Below are 22,338 nucleotides of genomic sequence, written 5' to 3' on the forward strand. Positions count from 1 at the left end.
TTCATCAGAAAGTTCCCTGTAAATTCCTGAATCCCACTTGGTTTCTAAAAAGGGGTGGGGGCTGCTCACCCAATCCAAGAGACTCTTGGGCTTTCCTCCCTCAAAACTGAAGAGACGTTGGAATTTCTTGACGTCACACTCAATCGTTTGGTGCAGATGGAATGGTTTGTCACCTTGTAAACATGGCTAACAGATTTGGGGAGTGTTCCTCAAGTTTGCAGAGTGTTTCTCATGTGTTCCTCCCCCCCCCCCCAGCTCCCACATTTGCTTCTCCAGTTCAAATTTCCATCCCCCCTCCAGTACTTATCCTAGTTCAGTGTCACGTGTTCACCAAACTGAACACTAATCAAAGTTACTTTCATTTGTATCTCATAATAAACTAGAATACTGTGAGGTGGTTTAGGCTAGGATTTAATGGCCCACGGTCATCTACTGAATATTGTGGCTGAGAAGATATTTGAGCCTGGGACTCTCCAATCCTATAAGTGAGTTTCAAACTCTGGTTAAAAGCTGACGATGGGCTTAGCTGCAACCTGACAATGATGGTATGGAATTAACAAACATTTATCACCTTTAGAGGTACTGGTCTAAGGCTGACATGGGTGAAATCTTAAAAGTGCTTTAACTAGTGAAGTAGAAATAGTAACAACATTTCCATCAAGGCTTCCACTTGTACCCTCCCTCTTCACACAGCCAAGTTTGAAGCTTCCCCACCACCACCACTAGAAGAAAGCTCCAGAGAGAGCACCAGTGTGTTGTAGTGCAGTGTTCCCCAACCCCTGGTCCGGAGACCGGCACCGGTCCATGGATCAGTCAGTACCAGGCTGCGGCTCCTCCTTGTCCTCCTCCCCGGCTGCTGCCTCGGGGGCTGCCCTGCCACTCTGCCGTCGGCTCACCTTTGGTGCTCTCCAGCGGCCACCATGGCTGGGGCGCCCCCTCGGTGTGGCACTGTGCAGCTGCTGCTTGCAGCGCCCCCCAGTGGGCGGCAGGAAGTCAGGGGCGCCATCGGGAAAGCAAGTGGAGCAGGGGCTCAGGCGGCGGCGACGTCCCTCAGCAAAAGATTACCCCCCCCCCGGGCCTCAGTAAAATTGTCAAGTGTTGACTAGTCCCCGGTGATAAAAAGGTTGGGGACCACTGTTGTAGTGGCTAAGAGCAGCAACTTCTAATCTGGTGAGCCAGGTTTTATTCCCTGCTCCTCCAACATGCAGGCAGCTGGGAGACCTTGGGCTCGTCACAGCCCCAACAGTGCTGTTCTGACTGACCAGTCCTGTCAGAAACTCTCTCAGCCTCACCTACCTGAGGGTGTCTGTTGTGGAGATAGGAAGGGAAGGTGATTGTAAGCTGCACTGAGACTTCTTCAGGTAGTGAAAAGCAGGGTATAAAAACCAACTCTTCTTCTTCTAGGAATGCAGCAAGAGTTCAAGCTTGTCTGAACAAAGTAACCAGACACAAGACCCAATGACTATAGCATCCACCAAGATTCATTTTGATTGTGTTTATTTACTACACTTATATCCCCATCCCCAAGTGGTTGATAACAGAGAAAACATTGCCAGTCAGTCAACGTAGCATTAATAAGAAGAAAATAGTTGTAAAACAGCTGTTAATCTACAGACAATAATTAAATTAGCCCAGCTTAGTGTGATCTCACCAGCAGACCACTGACAAAGACTGGGGCTGCTATACAGAGGAAGGCCATGGCAAACCAACTCTGCTGCTCATTTCTTGCCTTGAAAGCTCCATGAGGTGGAACTTCATAAGTTTACCAAGAGTTGGGTGGGATTCAATGGCACACTTTAGTTTATAACAGAGAAAATATTACCTCTCATTCAATATGGCATTAACAACAAGAAAGCCCTTACAATGATGACCTTTTAATCTAATTAAACCACCTTTGGATGCCCTCCTAGACAGATTTATTTCTTTATTTATACTTTTATTTATGTTATAATATGAGCACCCCGCCCAGTGTGCTGGCTCAGGGCAGTCTACAATAATATAAAACATCTTACATTCAGACTATTAAAAACAGTTAACACAGTTAAAATAATAACGCGCCTTTGAATTCTATTATACCCCAGTGCGTGAGCTTTACTTGCAGGTACTGCTCCTATTCCAGGGGAGGGCTTTTTGTGGGCTCTAGTAAAAGGGGGCCAGTTCAATGTTACACTACTATTCATTGGTCTCTCTAGGCTTGTGCGCTTTGGCCGCTGAAGCAGCCGTTCACGCCCAAGTGGCCAGTGCCACAGCACAAGGGGAGGTGCAGCACCGATGCGCCAGTTGGCGCATGCACAGAGGCATGGAGCTCATACAGAGCCACTCCTCCCCACCACGCCTCAGCGCTGGCCACTTCAGGTATGAACGGCCACTTCGGTAGCCAAAGCACACAAGCCTAGACTCAACCAAATGCCTGGTGGAAGAGCTCCATTTTGCTGGCCCTTCAGAACTGTAAAGCTCTTCCACCAGGTTAGAGACAGGACTGAAAAGGCCCTGTCCCTGGTTGAGGCTAAACATATGTCTCGTGGGCCAGGGATCACCAACCAGTTTGAATTGGCAGAACACAGAGCCCTATGGGGAGGTATAGTCAGCCAGGCGGTCTCTCAGATACATGGGACCTAGGTCACGTTTGGCCTTAAACGTTAAACCCATAACCTTGGACCTAATCTGGAATTCAATCAGGAACCAATGCAGTTGCCTGAGAATAAGCTTAATATGGGCTCTCCATGGAATTCTAGTTAGGACCTATACTGTTGTATTTTGACAGACTCCGGCTCAGGGCCAAGGGCAGGCCCCTCAAAGAGCAAGTTACATTAATCCAGCCTGGAGGTGACCAACACAAGGATCGCTGTGGTTGGTGCTCCAAGAACAGTAGGTCACTAGTAGCTTAGCTTGGTAAAACATCGGCTGTGCTATTCTGGTGGCCTGAGTCTCCATAGATGGGGAGGTATCAAAGATCATGCCCAAGTTCCTAGCAGATTGTGCAACCATCAGTTGCACCCCATCTAGGGTGGGCTTCCTCTCCTGCTTCCTCGCCTGCCCCTTTTCTACCCAGCCATAGGACCTCTGAACGGGCGAGTTTCATGAAACTCTGATTAACCCAGATGGTCACTGCTTCCAAGCAACTGGCAAATGCCTCAGGGGGTGAATCTGGTCAGCTGTCCATCAGGATGTATAGTTGGGTGTCATCCGTATATTGATGACACCGAAGTCCAAACCCTCAAACCAACTGGAAAAGAGGGCACATAAAGATGGGGGACAAAAACTGCATCCTGCAGCACCCAACCCAGGAGTTGGCAGTGGCAAGACTGTCTGTCCCCCAGCACAACTCTCTTATCTGCTACTCTGGAGAAAGATCAGCCATTTCAGAGCTATCCCCCAAATAATAATCTATGCCAGGGATTCCCTAAGGACCCCTGGGGGGGTTTGCAGGAACTCCAGAAGGGGTCCTTGGCCTTTCATTTCCTGCCTTAATGGATTCAGCTGCAAGCTAGGGAACTGGCCTTCAGGGAGGGCAGTATATGTGAATAAATAAATAAATTTCTCCACCCCCAAGCATGAGTTCTTTTGTTGTTTCTGTATCTAGGAGGGGGCTGGAACCTGCATACCTACTCCAGGCTTAAACAGCCTTCTGTCTCCCCCCCCCCCCCCCGGTATACAAGTCTTCCTCAATCTTGGATGGTGATGTCACTTCCGAGGGAATGGCAGGGAGGCGTAGCCAGCTGACATCTTTTCTGGGGCACCACGAAACCCAAAAAAATATTTCAGGGGCTCCTTCATGATCAAAAGGTTGAAAAAGACTGGCCTATTCCTTCATAACATTCCAGACAGAGTGTTCAAAACTGGCACCATGACTACAAAAGTTCATGACTTTGCAGCAGCGGTTCTTACAAATCTGCAGGAAGGGAGAGCCAAGTGAAAGTGCTCGGATGAATGAAGGTATCGTCTGTTGTGAGTCATCTTCCATTTATAGTGTCATCCTAAGGAGAGTTACACCTTGCTAAACCCATCAACTTCAATGAACTTAGAAGGGTGTAACTCTCATGGCACTATTCGTCTTAAAGTTTTCACCTCCAGAACTGGAGTTCAAAACATGATGTACAGATATCATCTCTAGGCAGTAAAGTGTGGCATTCAGCAAAGAGTAAATGGTCTATATGAAAATTTTAGGAAAGCACTGACTCATGTCTTGATAGACCGACCTATTTAGAAGACGGCTGGCTAAAATTATCTAGAAAAAGAAAAATTGTTAGTCCTGCCCGAAGGAGTCTCAAAGTGGCTTAGAATTACCTTCCCTTCCTCTCCACAGAACAGGCATCCTGAGAAGTATGTTGGGCTGAGAGAGCTCTGACAGGACTGGTCGGTCAGAACAGCACTAGCAAGGCTGTGATGAGCCCAAGGTCACCCAGCTGCCTGCAGGTGGAGGAGTGGGGAATGAAACCTGGCTCACCAGATTAGAAGTCTCTGCTCTTAACCACTACACCATACTGGCTTACACCATACTCTGTGTTTCATTTCCCATAAAGAGGCATCCAGGGGGACTACAATTAAATGTTCACATTTTACATATTTTATTATGATTATTTGAACAACAGTTGTAATTTGGCACTTTACAAAGACACTTTACAAAGTGGCCTAAGCAAAAGACTCTGCCATCAAGGAACTTCCAGTCTGAATGTAGATGAGGGGAGGCAGAAGCAAGTGTAAGAAGCCAACAGAGGAAGTAGAGGGAAAACGATTAACAGATGCATTTTAGCAAATACTGTAGCATTTATTTAGACGTGGTTTCCACAGCAGATAAGGACTAAAGGGCAGGGGTTATCAAAAGGCCACTCACTAGAATATATTATTTTGATTAACATTCCTGTAGAAATAAGATTTTGTAGGGTTGTGTTCTCCTGACACACAGAAATCTACAATGAAGTATACTCAGGAGTTTATACCTGACTCACCACCATATAGTCTGAATATTAAAACCTTCACATTGCCTGCAGAAAGTCAATTCTAAACTGGTGAATTATCACTTCAGAGAAAGGAGAGCTGCGTTATAGGACTCCCACTATGGTTGTGTGTAAGTACATATATACAAGAACAGAAAACCACGACATTGGCTAATTACTGCTACAAGTTCCTGTTACATTCTTCCTAATTATTGATATAGCACATTAATGTGCAATGTACTCTTCTAACAGCCTCTATGCCACCCAATTTTAGAATAGTTCTATGATATGGATGATTAGTATCATTGCCATAGGACAAATGGGGAGCTGACACTAAGAGAAACTGATACACCCAGGTTAACTAACATGAATGTATTTGAGCTAGGAGCAATTCCAGTCCTACTGAGGCCAAGGACAACACTGAAGCATGCTAGTTCTCAGGAAGCAAAAAGACCCTAAACCCCTGCCAATAAGAAAATACTGACCTTTTCACAACTTTCTACCACCTCTGCATTTCAACCAAATCTGGAGCAAGGCAAAAGCAGCTCTATATCTTCCTTCTACTCTTCTAGGTGCATAAGTAGACACCAAAAATATTAGATCCCAAAGCACAAACCAATTCAAAGCCATTTTGCTGTGTAACACAGAAACATACTTATCCCTTGAAGCATGATGGGAAAATGTATGCCTACCATTCACCATCACCAGACCACCAGCCATCAGCAATACCCGGTGAAACATCAAGATCTATAGGGCAATAATGTTCATCTTACACACAAAGCTGTTAGGAAAACAAGAACCCAGGATCCTACAAGTCTGATTTTTCCAGGGTAAAATTAAGTTATCCTGGAAGACCTAGCTAATTTTACAGGCCAAGTTCTGATACTCTGCATAAACTTGTCTGCATAACACTCTTTCCTGTAGGAGATATTTAGAGATATTCAGTTTTCTCATAAACACATACTAAAGTTCTAATGTCATGAAGGCTGGGTAACTTTAGCAGGTATTAAGCTAGTTGTTACTTGCTAGGCTAGGCTAGACCACGCCAAGCCTTAACTCCATTTATTATGAGAATGCTACTTCAGACGATCAAATCCCACTTTAATAATTGCCTAGTCAACATGTTAACAATGAGTCTTTCAACAGAAGCATAGGTGAGGCTTTAACAGCCAATAATAGAGCTGATTCTTACATGTATTTACCAAAGACATTCCGTTCCCTATGGCACCTCTTATTTTAATAGCTGGTTCTTTCCTCAGAATTAATGATGTCATCTAACAGAATGACAGCTTTAACTCTGAAAGTGTTCTCATATCTCACAAGTAACCTATAAGTTCTAAAACTGGAGTCTCACAGTGAATATGCTCTCATGGTTTTGCAAGAAAAGGGTCAGACTCTCAATGCTACTGCTTGGACCTGGTAGTTTAACTCATAGAGCTTTTCCCCATGATTAAGGTAGGATTCCTAAACAGGTCTACTCAGAAGAAAGTCCATTTTATTTAATGGGGCTTACTCCTAGAAAAGTGTTCTTAGGACTGCTGCTGAAATCTGTTGATGCAGCCAACCTGTTATATATGGAATATGTATTGAATTACGAGACAGAAACTACAAGATTTTTGGAATGTATTTGAACTAAAATCTACTCAAACTGTTGATCTACAAGACAAAGGCCTACAGATTCATTAAATATTTATTTCAAACAAAAAGGGTTATCACTTTCTACCTCATGACTATAGTCCTGCTCTATAAGGCAGTGGTCCCCAACCTTTTTTTGGCTGGGTACCGGCAGGGTGATGGCCACGCCGCGCAGCGCGCATGCGTGGCCGTGCCCGCACATCGCACATGCGCGCTGCATGGCACTTTCGCGCATGTACGGCACTTTCGCGCATGCACAGCACTTTCGCGCATGCGCGGCACTTTCGCGCATGCGTGATATAAACCACGCAGCGCGCATGTGCGCATGCGCAACCCTGATTCCCTCTCCCCCCTCCCGCAGTAAGAAGCTTCCCGGGCCGCAAGCTTGCGGCCTGTGAAGTTTTTTACTGTGGGGGGGGGGCGGGGAGAGGGAACCGCGGCCCGGCGCCCTGGCCTTCGCGGCCCGGCACCGGGCCGCGGACCGCAGGTTGGGGACCACTGCTATAAGGAACCTTCAGAGTGTACCCATATCTTCTACATCAGTCCCTACAATAGGAAGGCATTCCCTTTTGAAAGTGAAAGGTTTGTCAAGGGACTATCACCATTCACTTTATTATGCCTGATCAGGACCTTTTTCCTTGGCTTCCCTTCAACAACGCAGTTACTGTCTTGTAACTGTTCCATGAACACAGTACCAGCTAAAAGCATCCAAAGTGATCCATGATCTTGTTCTATTATGGTATAATACCTACAGTGAGTGATAATAAGGAAACCAGTCCCCAGGTAGGACCTGGGGATCCCCTGGAATTATAGCTCATCTCTAGACTAAAGAGATCAGTTCGCCTGGAGAAAATGGCTGCTTTAGAGGGTGGACTCTATGATATTATACTCCACTGAGGTCCCTCCCCACTTCAAATCCCATCCACTCCTGGCTTCACTCCCAAAGTCTCCAGGTATTTCCCAACCCAAAGCTGGCAACTCTAGATGAGAACTTGAGAGACCCAGGCTCAAAAGAATCTACTCAGCCATGCACCTAATTGGGTGACCTTGGAACCATCAAGTCTCTCTCTTTCAGCTTAACCTACCTCACAGAGATGTTTTGAAGATAAGACAGAGAAGAGAACATAGGACTTAGAGCTCTTTGCAGGAAGGGTGGGGAAAATGTGACAGAACGTGTAGGCATTATGTCATTACCATTCAGAAGGGTATATGAGCAGGAGAAACTAGGCATGGCCCCAAGAGTATGCCACCTGATGACTCAGATGCAGCACAGTGGTGATCATCCCACAATGCACAGCTTGTAGCTCAGAAGCCTGTATTGTCCAGAGATAGGGCTATCCTTGGACTCAACCACATTGCTGCCCAATCAACCTCATGTACTGGACCAGGAGACAACCCCACAGGAAATGGGCCCAACTGCAAGGAAGAAAACAATCCCATTTGCAGCCTCCTCATTGAAGGAACAGGCCACCCCAGGCCCAGAGCTGACTCCAGACTCCAAAAACTGGAGAGTGGTGTGGAACCTGGCACTGCAGCTGCCCACAACTGCTGAGCAGTGTGAGAGCTGGGAGGATGCAGCTAGGGAAGGTCAGAGCCTCAAAGCCACACCCTGAGCAATCTGTGCAATTGAGAGATAGCCATTGCAGCAGCCAACACATGCAGCAAATCCTCGATGCCAGGAGATGACATCATCAGACAGTGCCAGGGAAACCCCAGACCAGAGGAGAAAAATCTCGCAGTCTGGCCAGTCTACCCCAACGCCTTGTTGAAGCTAAAGAAAATGGTTCTGGACAGACAAAGCCAGGCCACAGCTCAAGGGGATGATGGGGGAGGGTGGGGCAAGGAAGAGGGGAGAGAGTTTGGGGGGAAATTGTGGAGACTGTGCCCTGAGGCCAGATTTGCCTTGGTTGGACCAAAGGAGGTGGAGTCAAAGGTGAGGTATAAGAGAAGAGCTCCATTGCTTGGCCAAGGAGAAAAGGAGACAGGAATCCTAGCTGGAAAGCCTGACTTCTCCTTCGAGAGAAAGAGGTGTAACCCTTACCGCCTTTCTGAGACTAGTGCTGGACACAACAGAGGAGAGTGAAGGGACCTCACTGGCTGACGAGGGCACTCACATTTATATTCTAAGAACAGTAAACGCTCCTTCCTGTAGCACAGCATGCTGGAACCTGTAGTCTCCTCAGACAGCTCTTGCACTCTAAAGATAATGGTTCTGTTGAGTCAGATTTATGGAAGCCTCAGGCTTCTACTTCCTGAACAATGCAGCACCTTAAGTGAGCAAAGTTTTATAGCCCAGGTAATGAACAACAGACTTTTTTTTTTTTTGGGGGGGGGGGAGAATTTGAGAAATAAAAGAAAAACTGTGGGAATTGAAAGACTAAACATTCTGCAGCATCTTAAAAGGGCATGCATTAAAGTATCCTAATCTCCAACTTCATTATTAGAGAAACAAAAGGAGTCATTAGATTAATACAAGGCCGCAGGAAAGAAATGATTCTCCAAACTGAAAACAGAATAGATATTGAATGAAGAGGCCCCAGGTAATCTTGTATCAAAAAAAAAAGCATAAGTAGGCAGTAACGATCGGCATAGTAAGCTGTGACGTAGCACCTCAAAGCAGACTGTCACCACAGGAGCCATAAACAAGAGTCTGTTTGTACAAGAGCTGGCACCCTATGGTTGGTTTCTTAAGGAATTGTCTTTTGTATAGAAGCATAATGAATCATGGTTTCAAATCCTGGTAAAACTAGAGGGGGGGGCTAGAGAAAGAGGGAGAAGACTTAGCTGAGGAGCAGCAATTAAGCGAGGAAGACAAAAAAAGCATTCCACGGCTGAAATCAGGGCCCCTGCTGCCTCGGCCCTCACCCTAATCTTCTCTCTGTGCTGCAGAGGACAAAGAAAGTACCTCATAGCCATGTGTTCAAAAGGGTACAATCTCCTCCAATCCCAATGAGAGGCTATCAGGTACTTTTCAAATGGGTAGCCATGTTGGTCTGAGGTAGCACAACAAAAATAGAGTCCAGTAGCACCTTTAAGACCAACAAAGATTTATTCAAGGCGTCAGCTTTCGAGTGCAAGCACTCTTCCTCAGACTAAATGAACAACCATCATAACTGTGGAGATATAAGGCAAAAGCAAATTGTGGTTTTAATAAACTGTGCCATTATATCCAAATTAAGCCATAAGATAAGCCGTATGACCATTCTTTGCTAAAACAGCTAATCAGTCCTTTTGAGCTTTTTTATCAGGTACTGTGTTCCCCAAGAAATGGCAGCCGCAAAAGTCAGCCAAGAGTCTGTACCATTATCAGGATAATCCGTTGGTGAATTCGACAAAGACCCACATATGTTCAAAGTATGTTCACAGTGAAGCAATCCTCTCTTTTTAATGTCTATGTGCCTCCAGCTTTAGTTCATTCACAGGGTATGCCGTTTTCAGAATAGCTGCTTTCCTCTGATAATTCCCCCAGGTTTCTTTCCCGAAGCTAAGAAATGCATGAGACATGCCAGAAGCCAACCTCTCTCTAGAGAAGCCAAGTCAGAATGTTTGACTAGTACTTTTCCTACAAACAACTGCTCTGTTTGGACAAGAGGCTTCCTGGAAGTTTCTGCCTGCACTGAAATCTTTCCCTCTACATAAAAACACATTCCACAGTCTCAAGTGCTTCCCACAGGGAATCACCTTCTCACCCCTTCAAGTCATGTGATACACAGCAAAAGCCTCTCCTCCGCTTTCTGCTGGTATTCTCTACCTTTTCGTGAAGCCTCTTGGGCAGAGTTTCCATCAGACAGAGCTGGGGGAGGGCTGGAGGGGGGGAACCCAGCAGAGGAACCTCGCCTGTTCAGTGGAGAGGCACAAAAGTCTCAAAAGGGGAAGGTGATCCAATAATGTGGGGATGGGACGGACAAAGCAGAAGTCCTGCCCTATGGCCACAGACTGCTCAGTAACCTCGCTAATGAAGTAGACCACGCTGGTCTGCTCTGCCCTGCCCCCTGTACAATATTTCAGCTCGAAGCCTTCATTAACAAGGAGTATCTCTCTTGTGAGCCCCATTTGACTCAGGTGAACTGTATAATGGTGCTCTCGGCCAGCGCCAACACCAATCCAAGCCTGCTTGCAGCAAGCACTCATAAAAAGGGAGTATATCATCCCCCGCAAGAGCACACACAGTCTGAAATGTGGAGCGCTGACTTGTTTGAGCAAGTGGGAATCCTGATCCCATCAACAGAATCTATTAAATAATTAAGGGGCACTTTCACATGCAATACATGGGTGCACATTTGCATGGATAATATGGTAAACATTTTTAACAAGATCTCATCAGATCTCGCAAGCTAAGCAGGGTCGCTACTTGTAAGGGTAACCTCCAAGGAAAACTTTGTAAAGGAAGGCTTCTCCCCTTGCCTAGAAAGTCCCTCACTGGGGTCACCGTAAGTCTTCTGTGACTTGACGGCACTTCACACACACACACACACACACACACACACACAAGTTCATGGAGTAGATGTTTCCATGCCCTCCCTCTCCCAATGCTTGTATTCCATGTTGTGGCAGTCCTGTCTTACAGAACCAAAATTCTGAGCCTGCAAGACTGAGAGTACAATGTTAGGCCTGCAGAGGGGATGGAGCATAGAGCTTATGAGTGTACAATCTGTACATGAGAAGGCAATGCCCTAATACAACACAATCACACATGGCGGGCAGCAGGACCTGCATGCTCAGTCACTGGCAGGGGTACAGGCAGTATACTCATCCCCTCTTGCCATCATGCCATGCACATTGAGCCAGTACACACCTCTTATACGTACAGGGCTAATACTGCTCTCTCCTGAAAGACAGTAACCCTTTACATTAATTTTAAATGGCTACAGTCCTATTCCATCCATCTCTTTCAACGTAGCGTATCTGAACTCCAGGAAGGAAGCCGTGTTGTTTTGGCTGCAACAGACCAATAGAATCGTATGGCATCTTAAAAGCCGATCAAATTCATTGTGGCAGAAACTTTCATGAGCAACATCCACTTCATCAGATGCACAAAGTGATAAAGTGAATGCATCTGACAAAATGGGCTCCGGTCCATGAAAAGAATCTGTTCATCGTTAATGTTCCACAAGACTCTTTGTCCTAGTTAAGCTCTTCATCCTCGTGCCAAATTCCAGCCTCCAAGATCTAAGCCAGAGATGATGAACTGGTGGCCGGTAGGCCAGATTGAGAATCCTAAATGATTTCACTGGCTTTGGTAGCCATGCCAAATTTCTAGCCATGGAGAAATTCTCCACATCTAAGTCCAGACCTCTTGCCATTATGTTTCCCAAGTACTATACAAATTCAAAACTGCTTAATCGTACATCTTTCCTGTTTTCATTGTTTAGAAAACTGTTTGCTTTCATTACATCCCTAGTTAAACCTCCTTCTCCTCCCCTTAACCCACACTTGCTGGCTGAGGCTACCAGCCCAATCCAGCCAGGCAAGGAGTCAATGGGCCAACAGAGGCAAATGCAAACAGAATTTCTCTCCCCATGCCTCCGTCCTGTACCACAAGATACTCTTTCCTGATGCCTGTGGGCACTCTATGAAATGTAAAGCCATGGGGTGAATTTATTAATGTACCCAATCTAGGATTACATTAGTTAGGGTGTCCAAGGTCTGGCATCTCAAATACACTGGAAAGAGGCATTGGGGAAAGCCAGGTAAGAGAGGCTCTCTCCAGGCCTGAGACCCCCTTCTGTCCAGAAGAAGAGCAATCACAGCCCCCAGCTCTGGCCTCAGCATCCAAAGGAAAGAGTCCAAAGGAAGTCTCTTTCCCTTCCTCTGACCTCCTTGAACTCTGAACCAGATAGCCAAGTTAATTAATAGTGAGGAGGTAGTCAGTTTTCATATTCATTTTCCTTAAAACAAAACTAGCATTGCCTGTTTGCTTCCTGTCTCCATGCATTAATAAATCTACTACTGATTCACAATGTTCAAGAATAAGTCAACATATGGCATGTAGGTAACCTGATATGCATTGCAATTTTATATAGGAAAATAAATGTTTGAGCAAAAGCCAAACAAAGAACAGGACCCAAGGTTTCGTTTGTCTTAGCACTGCAAAGGTTAACAGAAGGGCTAACAGACACACAACTCCTGACCACCTGGCCTCTCTTCTCAGCTTGCACACTGGCAGATGCTAACTTTCCCACCAAGACAGGAGCAATCAGAGTGATGTTCCTGTCCATGGGCTGACAGCCAGTAGAGGTATGCTTTGGCTCCTTCTTCACCATTCATCTCCTTTGCCAAGAGTACACAGAACAGGACATTTCATGTTTGGGTAAGGGTCTGAACAGACTAGGAGCATTCAATTTAGACTAGAGGTAATTTACCCTGTGGCAAGTGGACAGAACAGGTAGACTAGTATTCAAAGTCTAGAGGCTGCAAAAACCACAACAGGTTTTGTGGCTCCAGAGAGACTGGCAAATATTGAGCATCATGAGTAAGCAAAAGATCCTTGTTTTGCTGTCACAGCAAGAGTATAAAATCTGGGTGTGATCACAGGAAAACAGTTTAAGTTTCTGAGACACCATACATCTGACTGCAAATGTATAAAAGGAATAGACAGGAGCACAGCACTGAAAAAAACAGGGGATCTTGGCTGTGGAACTAGTATCCATCTTATTTGTCTCCCATAGGCTCTGACTGTGAACAGTTGCTTGCCAAATAACCTAAACAGTGCAATTCTAAACCAAACTGCACCTTTCTAAAGCCACTGAAGTCAACAGGTTTAGAAGGCTGTAGATCTGCTTAGGATTGCACTGCTTGAGGCTTCCTTCCTGCTACACCAGGGGTAGTCAAACTGTGGCCCTCCAGATGTCCATGGACTCCAATTCCCAGGAGCCCCTGCCAGCAAATGCTGGCAGGGGCTCCTGGGAATTGGAGTCCATGGACATCTGGAGGGCCGCAGTTTGACTACCCCTGTGCTACACCATCTCTCTTCCTACATCATTACTGTCCAGATTCAGAGTGCAAATTCTGCACGTCTGAGTCTTGGAATCTATTCTAAGCAAACAAGGGATAGTTTTATATCATGGGAAACTGATGCCTTTATTGGGCCACAAAGCAGGGACAGATAATTAAGGCAATGGTTGCACTTGCCTATCTTGCAAACCATCTATAGATTACAGATACTGAGCATCTAATGCTAGGCAATCCACGCAGAAATTCATGCCATTGGCCATTTTAAGAATCAACATTTTGTTGTGGCTTAAAAGACTTGCTGGGTATGTATTATAGATTTTATTTCAGAAATGATAATACGTTTGGCGGTGTGCCTTGCATTTTATGCCTTATATATACTTTCCTGTCTTATGAGGTAAGTAGAATACAAAGCAAATTATCTCTTTCAGTTGTGATGGCAAAAGTCAACCGACTGCAGAAACCAAGGAATTCTTAAGGGGCACTCATCTAGGGCATACCCTGGGCTGTCTGTATCTCACGAGGCATCATCGAGGCATGCTTGCTAAGACATGCTGTACCTAGGTATAGATTACAATGAGTAGCCGTGTTGGTCTGAAGTAGCACAATAAAATCAGAGTCCAGTAGCACCTTTAAGACCAACAAAGATTTATTCAAGGCGTGAGCTTTCGAGTGACCAAGAGGACTTGCACTCGAAAGCTCACGCCATGAATAAATCTTTGTTGGTCATAAAGGTGCTACTGGACTCTGATTTTATTATACCGATCTATACAGGCAGCTTGCATGAATGCTTCTTGGGAAGGAGACAGATGAAAAACAGGCAGCTGTGGTGCAGGAAGGAACTTTTTGGCCCAGAGATCAGCAAGTCTGCTCTCCAAACACGCCAGCCACCCCAAGCCTCCTTTAGCAAGTATCTTCAGCCCTGACCTTTTGCCAAACTGCTGGTATGATGTAACCTCTAGCAGCAGGAGAATGCATCCACACTAGAGCAGACCCATCTACTTCCTCATCCCCACCCCCATGCTCAACAGGACTTGGCTTTATGGAAGTATGACAGGAGAACAAGGGCAACTGCTGGGCACCTTGTGACACAAATCATGCCCCAAACATCTGTCAGAAGCAATCGCCGTCTTCCTGTCATTTCCAGTTCCTTAAGACATGCAACAAAGAAAATGTGGGGAGGAGGGAAGGCAAGGAGGGCAGTTTGGCTGGAAGGCAGAATAACAGACAGCAAGCCCCACCATCTCCGGTCATGCTGAGAGAAAGGAAGATGCCGTCTCCAGCGATTAGAAGTAGAGGGCATCTTTCCACAGAAAAATCTGGAGGCGGAGAGAGAGGTATGCTTTGATAGATAGTCTGCTGCTGCAATAATAAAAAAGGAGTCTTGTGGCACATAAAGACTTAATTCACTTATTGTAGCATAATTTATTAGGAAAGTATTATTCCAAACCAACCACTTCCTCTCCCTGGCTTGTTGACCTTTGCAAAAAAATTTCCAAGCTCTTCTGTTCTAGCATACATTTCCAAGCACATTTCATAAATAGAAACAGTAGTTTATACGACTTGTTATCTTAAGATAACCAACCATTTAATGAGTTGGTACTGTGTAGCCCCACCAGGGAGCACTCCCAAAATATCAAGTCAAATAATCTGAGGATGAAATGCACCAAACCCATGGCCACAAAACTGACATTCTGCACAAGCAAAGAAAAATGTCTGACCAACAATGTTGAAAGGGCAGATAGGCAATGCTGGTCATCCCTGAACCCTCCTGGCTACTCTGCCTCAGGGGTCCACACACAAACACCCACCAGGAACTGCAGCAGCTGAGACTCCAACTGAGACCTTCACACAGTTAAGAAAAGCTTATGCCTCACACTATGACTATGAAACCTAAGATACGCAAAACACTCAAGCATCTCCTCCTGGAATATGGGGACCTGAAAACCTCACCCTTCCTAAATAGATGGTAGTGACGTTTTCCAAAGACAACACAGGGAAACTGTGCACTTTGCATTATGGGGGCTGTCGCCACAACCTAACAAATGCAGGAAAGCTCCCACCATGTATCAGAAAGTGCATAGACATAGCGGGGGGGGGGAGGGGGGAGCAACTTTTGCCATTGAAAACTTCACCTTCCATTTTTCAGTATTCCCAAACGCTTCATTTTTTTTCTTGTGAGTTAACTATGTAGAGCAAACAGGTGATGAAGACATTACCTCTCTGCAACTCCCTACATCTGAGGAGTCAACACGGCCTCAGTAATAAGACTGTTTCTCCCTATAGGGAAAGCCTCGCATTTAGAAAGCTAGAAACCAGGGACACTATCAGCTGCAAATCCAATGGAAGACGGCCAGAGCACACAATACGGCTTGGTACCTTGGTGATGGCACCCATACTCAGCACCCCCTAATGAGGCTCTAGTAGTAAGGACCGTTTGCCACAGCTGCTGTCCATTGTGCATTACTATCCCCATGCTTCCCTTGTCTCTCTTCAGGGAACATGGCAGCTATCCAGCACTGATGGAGGCAAGGGTGCTTTCCCCACCGATTATCATGCAGGGGGGCCTACAGCAGCAACCAATAAGCAGCCAGGCAGATTTTCCTTGTGAGGACGCCACCTTTCCCCTTACAGGTCTTCTCTGCTTTACCAAGTGCATGACAGACAGGCACGGACAGACACTTAAAACGACAGTCTTTTCTCTGTTATACCTGGCTCTTAATAATAAAAGCTGCAGGGGTTTTGGCTTTTTCAGTTGCGGGCTTGGCCAACGTGTGTACTAACACAGGTCTACAATGGGATTGTGAAGCAACAGGATTTCAGGAAGACACCGCAGCATGAAGCCGTCTCTAGAGCGCCTAGATCCCACAGTGCTGCTAAGGCAGGGAATCAGGGGCACGGAGGCAAAACACACAACAGGCCAATCCATTCAGGCTTACGGCCCTAGGAGATTCAGACTAGCTGTGGCTTTAACCTCTTCTAACTCCTGCAGGCTACAGCTCTTGATACAAACAAGAGAAGGGGGAGGGGAGAAGAGATGGAGAGTCTTCCGGCTGCTTTCCGGCTGTCTTAACCCTTCCAGTCCCATGAAGACTGGGGGCACCTCATATTGCCCAGCATCAGTGAAGTCGCTTCATCACTCCCATCCCAGTTACACAACAAAAAACTCACAAACTCAAGAGATTCCTTCATAACCACCAATGGATCCTGGCCCGTTATAAACCTTGATATGTTTCCAGTTAATGGTTTCAGAGGAACTAAAGGACAAAAATTGCCTTTGTTTTTTCCTAATCAAACACAGGTTTTCATTTTATAATCATGGACTTTCCCAGCGAAGCAACACACTCGGGACTGCCAAGTGTTCAAAATCATCTCAGCCCCTCCCCCCGCCCCACCCCAATCACCAATGCCCCAAGTTGTTTTGCAATCACCAGTTTTGTTTTTAAAAATTAGAAGAGCTGGGAAACATCCAGATAGAAATCCTCACCAGAAAAGAGGGCAATTATGTCTGCGGTCAAACTCTTCTAGAGCGACGCTGAAAACCAGGAAGAGCTGTAAAGGCAGCTGCTCCCTGGAAAGGGGAATATCAATAAGAAAATTTACTGATATCATTTTTCCCTTGCAGATCAATAGTCGTTTGCCGTCCTTCAGAGCGCAATGACTCCTGACAGTGCATGGGAGAGAGATCAGCTGCACCCTCACCAGCTGAGTTCCCAGCTTGCCCCAGCAGTATCCTCCCTACCATAAATAACCTAGCTAGAAGGAGTCTTTTCCCTAAAGGCCCAAGTCCTTTTAAGCGTCTCTCAGTAACAGTTGGTCTCCACTGGCAGAATTGGTCTGGATGAATGTGCTGCTTAAGCAAAGTAAACAAAAGTCTTTTTTTTTTTGACCTGCCGTACACAGGGGGTCACAAAGCAGCATGGAAGCAGCTATAAACAACAGAATGCACAAGATCTATACCACAATCTTATGCATATTTATACAACACTTTATACTGACGCTGATGAAACTTGCTCCCCATTAAGTATGCCGAAGATCTCCTTAACAGCCACAACCTTTTTTACATTATTAAAAACAAGCTCTAGCCCTTATAAAAACACACAACTGCATTTGTGGAATGATCAGATTTTAGTGGTGCTTCCAGGAGACAGCAGTGGAAAGTCTTTGCAAAGCACCCTAGCATCCCCCCCCCCCCAACTCAATCTCTGCTCCTTGGCCATATTCACCTTTTGTAGGTTGACAGGCATGATACACTGTTCACTCCTGGACATTTGTGTTTCCCGTGCATTCTTGTTAGGACCATTCAGAATTTCAATTTGGCCCATTTTTAGCCTTTGTGAATGCAGAAATGTGCTTGAATTGGATATATACACCTGAAGTTGATCTACAGTAAGTCTTGGTCTGTATAGCCTAAAAAGAAGAGGACTAAGAGGTGATATGCTAGCCATTTTCAAATATTTGAAGGGCTGCCATAGAGAAGATAGAGCAGAGTTGTTTTCTGTTGCCCCAGACTAGTGGACCAGAACCAATGGGTTGAAATTAAATCAAAAGAATTTTCGGCTAACCAGGCTTCCTCGGGAGGTGATGAGTTTTCCTTCTTTGAGAGGCTTTAAGCAGAGGCTAGTCATCTGACAGAAATGCTGATTTTATGAAGTTAGACAGATTGTGTGTGGGTGGGCAGGAAGGGGTGTGCCAGTGTTTGACTCTTGTGGCCCTTCCTTGCATACCCAAGGAACTGCTGATTACTACTGTGGGATGGTCTCTTGTGGCGCAGGGTGGTAAAGCAGCAACATGCTGTCTGAAGCTCTGACCATGAGGTTGGGAGTTTGATCCCAGCAGGCAGCTCAAGGTTGACCCAGCCTTCCATCTGCACAGGGGATACCTTTACCTTTACCTTTGTATGGGATGGTAGGTGAATTCCCTCCAGGCCAGGCTAGAATCTGGAGATTTTTCTGGGGGGAGGGAGGGAATCATTAGAGCATGAAATTGGAGTCACTGTGAGTGGGCAGGTAACTGTGAGTTCCTGCAGTGGGCAGGGGGTTGGACTAGATGACGATGGAAGTCCCTTCCAACTCTATGATTCTAAGTATTTGGTCTATCTAAGTAGAAAAACCAAGTTTGTAATTGGCTGCTCTGGCTGGCAGCTGATTTCCAGTGTTTTGCCCTACACTGTGATCTTTTAACTGTCAGATGGCAAAAATAAAGGATTATAGTCTTTTTTTTCTCTCTCTCTCTTTTTCATCTCTTGGTTTTATGTCTGTATACAAAAGCTTTTCAAATATCTAATTTAAGTTTTTAACACTTGAGAACAGAATGTGAACAAGGTCAATTTGTTTGCTTGTCAATACTTAGCTCCTGTGTATGAAAAGCTGATACACAAGCTACAGCAGATAGACAAACTATGCAAAATTAACCTGAATTTCACTAAGTTAACACACATTTCTCCCATGCACACTCCAGCCCAAGGAAGTCACAGATTTGGCCACCATACTGCAAGGGGCAACATCATCACTGAGTTCAGCAGTCACTTGCCATAGCAGGGGGTAGCCAAACTGTTGCTCTCTGGATGACCATGGACTACAATTACCATGAGCCCCTGCCATTCTGGCAGGGGATCATAGCAATTGTAGTTCACGGATATCTGGAGATCTACACCCCTGCCATAGAAGAAAGGAAGAGGAAAAAAGTTTAAGTGCCTTCAAAGTTCAATAAGAAAACTAGTATAAAATGTTTTATCGATGGTACATTACTTCTAAGGTTACATGTTGAAATTGTATATATTTCAACAACTCAGATTTCCCTCCCACCAATAATAACTATGCTAGCTTCCCTAAATTCACCGCATTCCAAGTTCACTTAACCACAGGAGGAGGATTAAAAATCCCTTTGCATACAAAGTGAAATATGACAGCAATGCCTCATTCCTGATTTGTAGTTTTTGCTCTATCCCACAGAGAAGTGCATCCGGATTTTCAAAGTTCCTCACAAAATCAGAAGGATGAGGAAGAGAACGGGGACACAAGCCCAGAACGACAAAAGCAAGATCACAACATGCCCTAGATGCTGGAACTCCCAGACAAAGGGTTTGCCTCAGATCAATACACGTATTTTGAAGAGAATCTCCCTACAGGAAAAAAAGAAAAAGAAAGAAAGAAACCACTTTGAGTCTGCCCCTTGTTAGCAAACAAAATCACTAAAAGATTCATTGTTTTATCTTTACTTATATTCTGGGTCCAGAGGAAAGCAAGTGTAACACAAATACATTAGAATCACACACGTATATTCCTGATTGCTCACCCTCTGCTTTCAGCCCTGCTTGGGTGCAAACCTATTTACTTCCCCCATCCCCAGATCAATATGTCTCCATCACTTTATGCCTCAACTATTTTTATTCACATACAAACAACCTACAGAAATGATCTAGCAGCATGAGAGTCTTGCTATCAATTAGCCTATTTCCTTATAAATAACTCTGACAATAGTTAACATGCAAAACATTCCAGAACTCAGTTTCTCATTCACGCTTCCAACAGTTTTGGAAAAACCTGTTTCATTGACTGCTGTGCCCTGGAAGGCCCAAACTCATCTTGGCCCATTCCGCACATGTTGGATAAAGCACTTTCAATGTGGTTTTGCATCTGGATTTTCCTTTGTGGAACAGAAAGATCTACTTCTAAAGTGCATTGAAAGTGCATTATCCAATGTGTGCAGAATGAGTCCTGGTCTCAGAAGCTAAGCGGGGTTTGCCCTAGTTAGTATCTGGACGGGAGACAACAAACAAATCCCCAGGGTCGCTGAGTCACTATGCAGTGGAAAACGATGACAAACCATCTCTTTGCCTTGAAAACCCTTCCTACACCATTGACCATCACATTCTATGCTCAGACACCAATTTATTGAACCTATTATTGTACATTTCCTTGGTCCCATGAATAGAATAATTCAACATCTATTAGCTGGTACATCCCTGGAAATAACTGAACCAGTAGCCGAATTTTTGGCTACTATGACACAGAAGGGAAATCGGATACATAAGAAATAATTCTCGGCCACGGAAATTTATTTCTTGTGACATCCGTTATTTATCAAGCATATTACGGAGGAATGCTTAACTGGTTATTATTTATCTATCAGCTGCTTTTCTTTCCATTTTTGTAATTATTACTCATGGGCAGAGTTTCTTTTAAATGCCCGTAAAGGTTTTTGAATCTGAAAACCCTTCCAGGTCACCATAAGTTGATGGCACTTTACACGTACACACACTTCACTGTTTGGGTGACTGAACCTAAGGATTTCAAGCAAACTCCCATATCCATCCCCAATAGTTCCCTAGTGAAATTGGGTAGTATGGGAGATGCTGAAGGATCCTCTCTTGCTTCTCCTTCTGCCATTGCTTTACATGTGTTAGGCAGCAGTCTGGATTCCTAGACCTGCCTTTAATGCCAAACATCTAGCATGGCCCTTTAATCCACATCACTTTGAATCTGGATTTGTATTCCTTAAAGTCAAATCAGCTTATTCTCTTTATATCCTCCCATTCTAGCTACTTTTTCCAGAAAGCACATGTCTAGGATGGAGAGGGAGGGGAACGATTTCTCTCCTAGACGCTTCATAGGACACAGGCAGGCACATTTTTACAAGGTGAGATAACTCTGAATCAGTTTTAGATACTGTCTCCTTCCCTTCTGCAGCTAATAACAGACTGTGGCATAACCCAGCTCATTGTGCCTTCTTCCTAGCATTCCATGCACTTGAGGCCCTGTCTTGGCTGGAAGTCTACCACCGATTTGCCAGACTGTAAGACATTTCTGCCTGCAGTGAAGGAAGGGCTGGATTCAAGTGAGGGCTTGGATCCACTTTTCACATCAAAGTTCAAGACTCACAATGCAGCAAAAGTTTTTAATTGCCCAAGGAGGAGCAAGCCTGGGAAAGCTGGAAGCAATGAGAGATAACTGGAGAGCTTGTAGAATCTCGTTGAACCACAGAAAAGGAGGGAGGAAGAGAGAAATATCTAAAAACATTCCAGCAGAAACAAAACAAAGGGAAAGGAAACCATTTTTCAAAAGCATGACACAGATGTCATTTTTGTTCCAGCAGGGATGGACCAACACCATCCAATAAAAGCAGATAAACACACCTAAGAATTCAAATGGAGCAGCAGTAATCTTGACTTCCACAGAAATGCAAAGGTCAAAGGAGAAACGGAACCAAGACATCTTAAAACACCCGAAGGAAGACCGCAAGCCACCCAGTAAGAACTCGTGAAATTCAACACTGCACTCCCAGCTGCATTGGCAGGGGAAGATGCAGTTATTTTATATCAACTTCATGCTTTAGAATTCGTTCCATTTAAAAGATGTCACCAGTGCAACCCTCAAATCTCCTCCCATTTGCAGCTAGAGCCCACACCCCTATCCCAGCACCCGCACCATGACCTCAACCCAGGGGTAGTCAACCCATGGACCTCCAGATGTCCATAGACTACAATTCCCATGAGCCCCTGCCAGTGTTTGCTGGCAGGGGCTCGTGGGAATTGTAGTCCATGGACATCTGGAGGACCACAGGTTGACTACCCCTGCCTTAACCAGCTCAACCATTTCTACTAAAAAAATTAAAACATGAATCCCTCTCAATTTCTGAGGAGCCTATCTATTAGGAAGCGTATCCCTGCCTTGCTAATGGGCCATTTTACTCCCTATAGGGAACAACAAGTAAAAGGTTGGGCTGACAAAGGCACCTGCAAAGAGATCACAGCAGCCTTCATCATTTGCTTCTCCCATACAAGAGACCTCTTCAGCCATGTTCCACAGCAAGG

At 45.2% G+C, this 22,338-nt stretch overlaps 1 protein-coding gene across 12 annotated transcripts in view; it reads right to left on the reverse strand.

Annotated features, from left to right (window-relative positions):
* Nucleotides 1–22,338, reverse strand: part of PLXNA1 (plexin A1) — a 424,561-nt gene that overhangs the window by 354,333 nt on the left and 47,890 nt on the right. Inside the window, exon 1 of one of the 12 annotated variants that reach the window (XM_077325382.1) lies at nucleotides 17,011–17,179. The exons of the other annotated variants lie outside the window; for them this stretch is intronic. The gene's annotated coding sequence lies outside the window, so the exon portion shown is untranslated. Of the gene's footprint in view, nucleotides 1–17,010; nucleotides 17,180–22,338 lie in introns of those variants that run through there. 12 annotated transcript variants of the gene reach the window in all.

Source organism: Paroedura picta, chromosome 3 (assembly GCF_049243985.1).
Source record: "Paroedura picta isolate Pp20150507F chromosome 3, Ppicta_v3.0, whole genome shotgun sequence".
In the NCBI taxonomy this organism is placed as follows: domain Eukaryota; kingdom Metazoa; phylum Chordata; class Lepidosauria; order Squamata; family Gekkonidae; genus Paroedura; species Paroedura picta.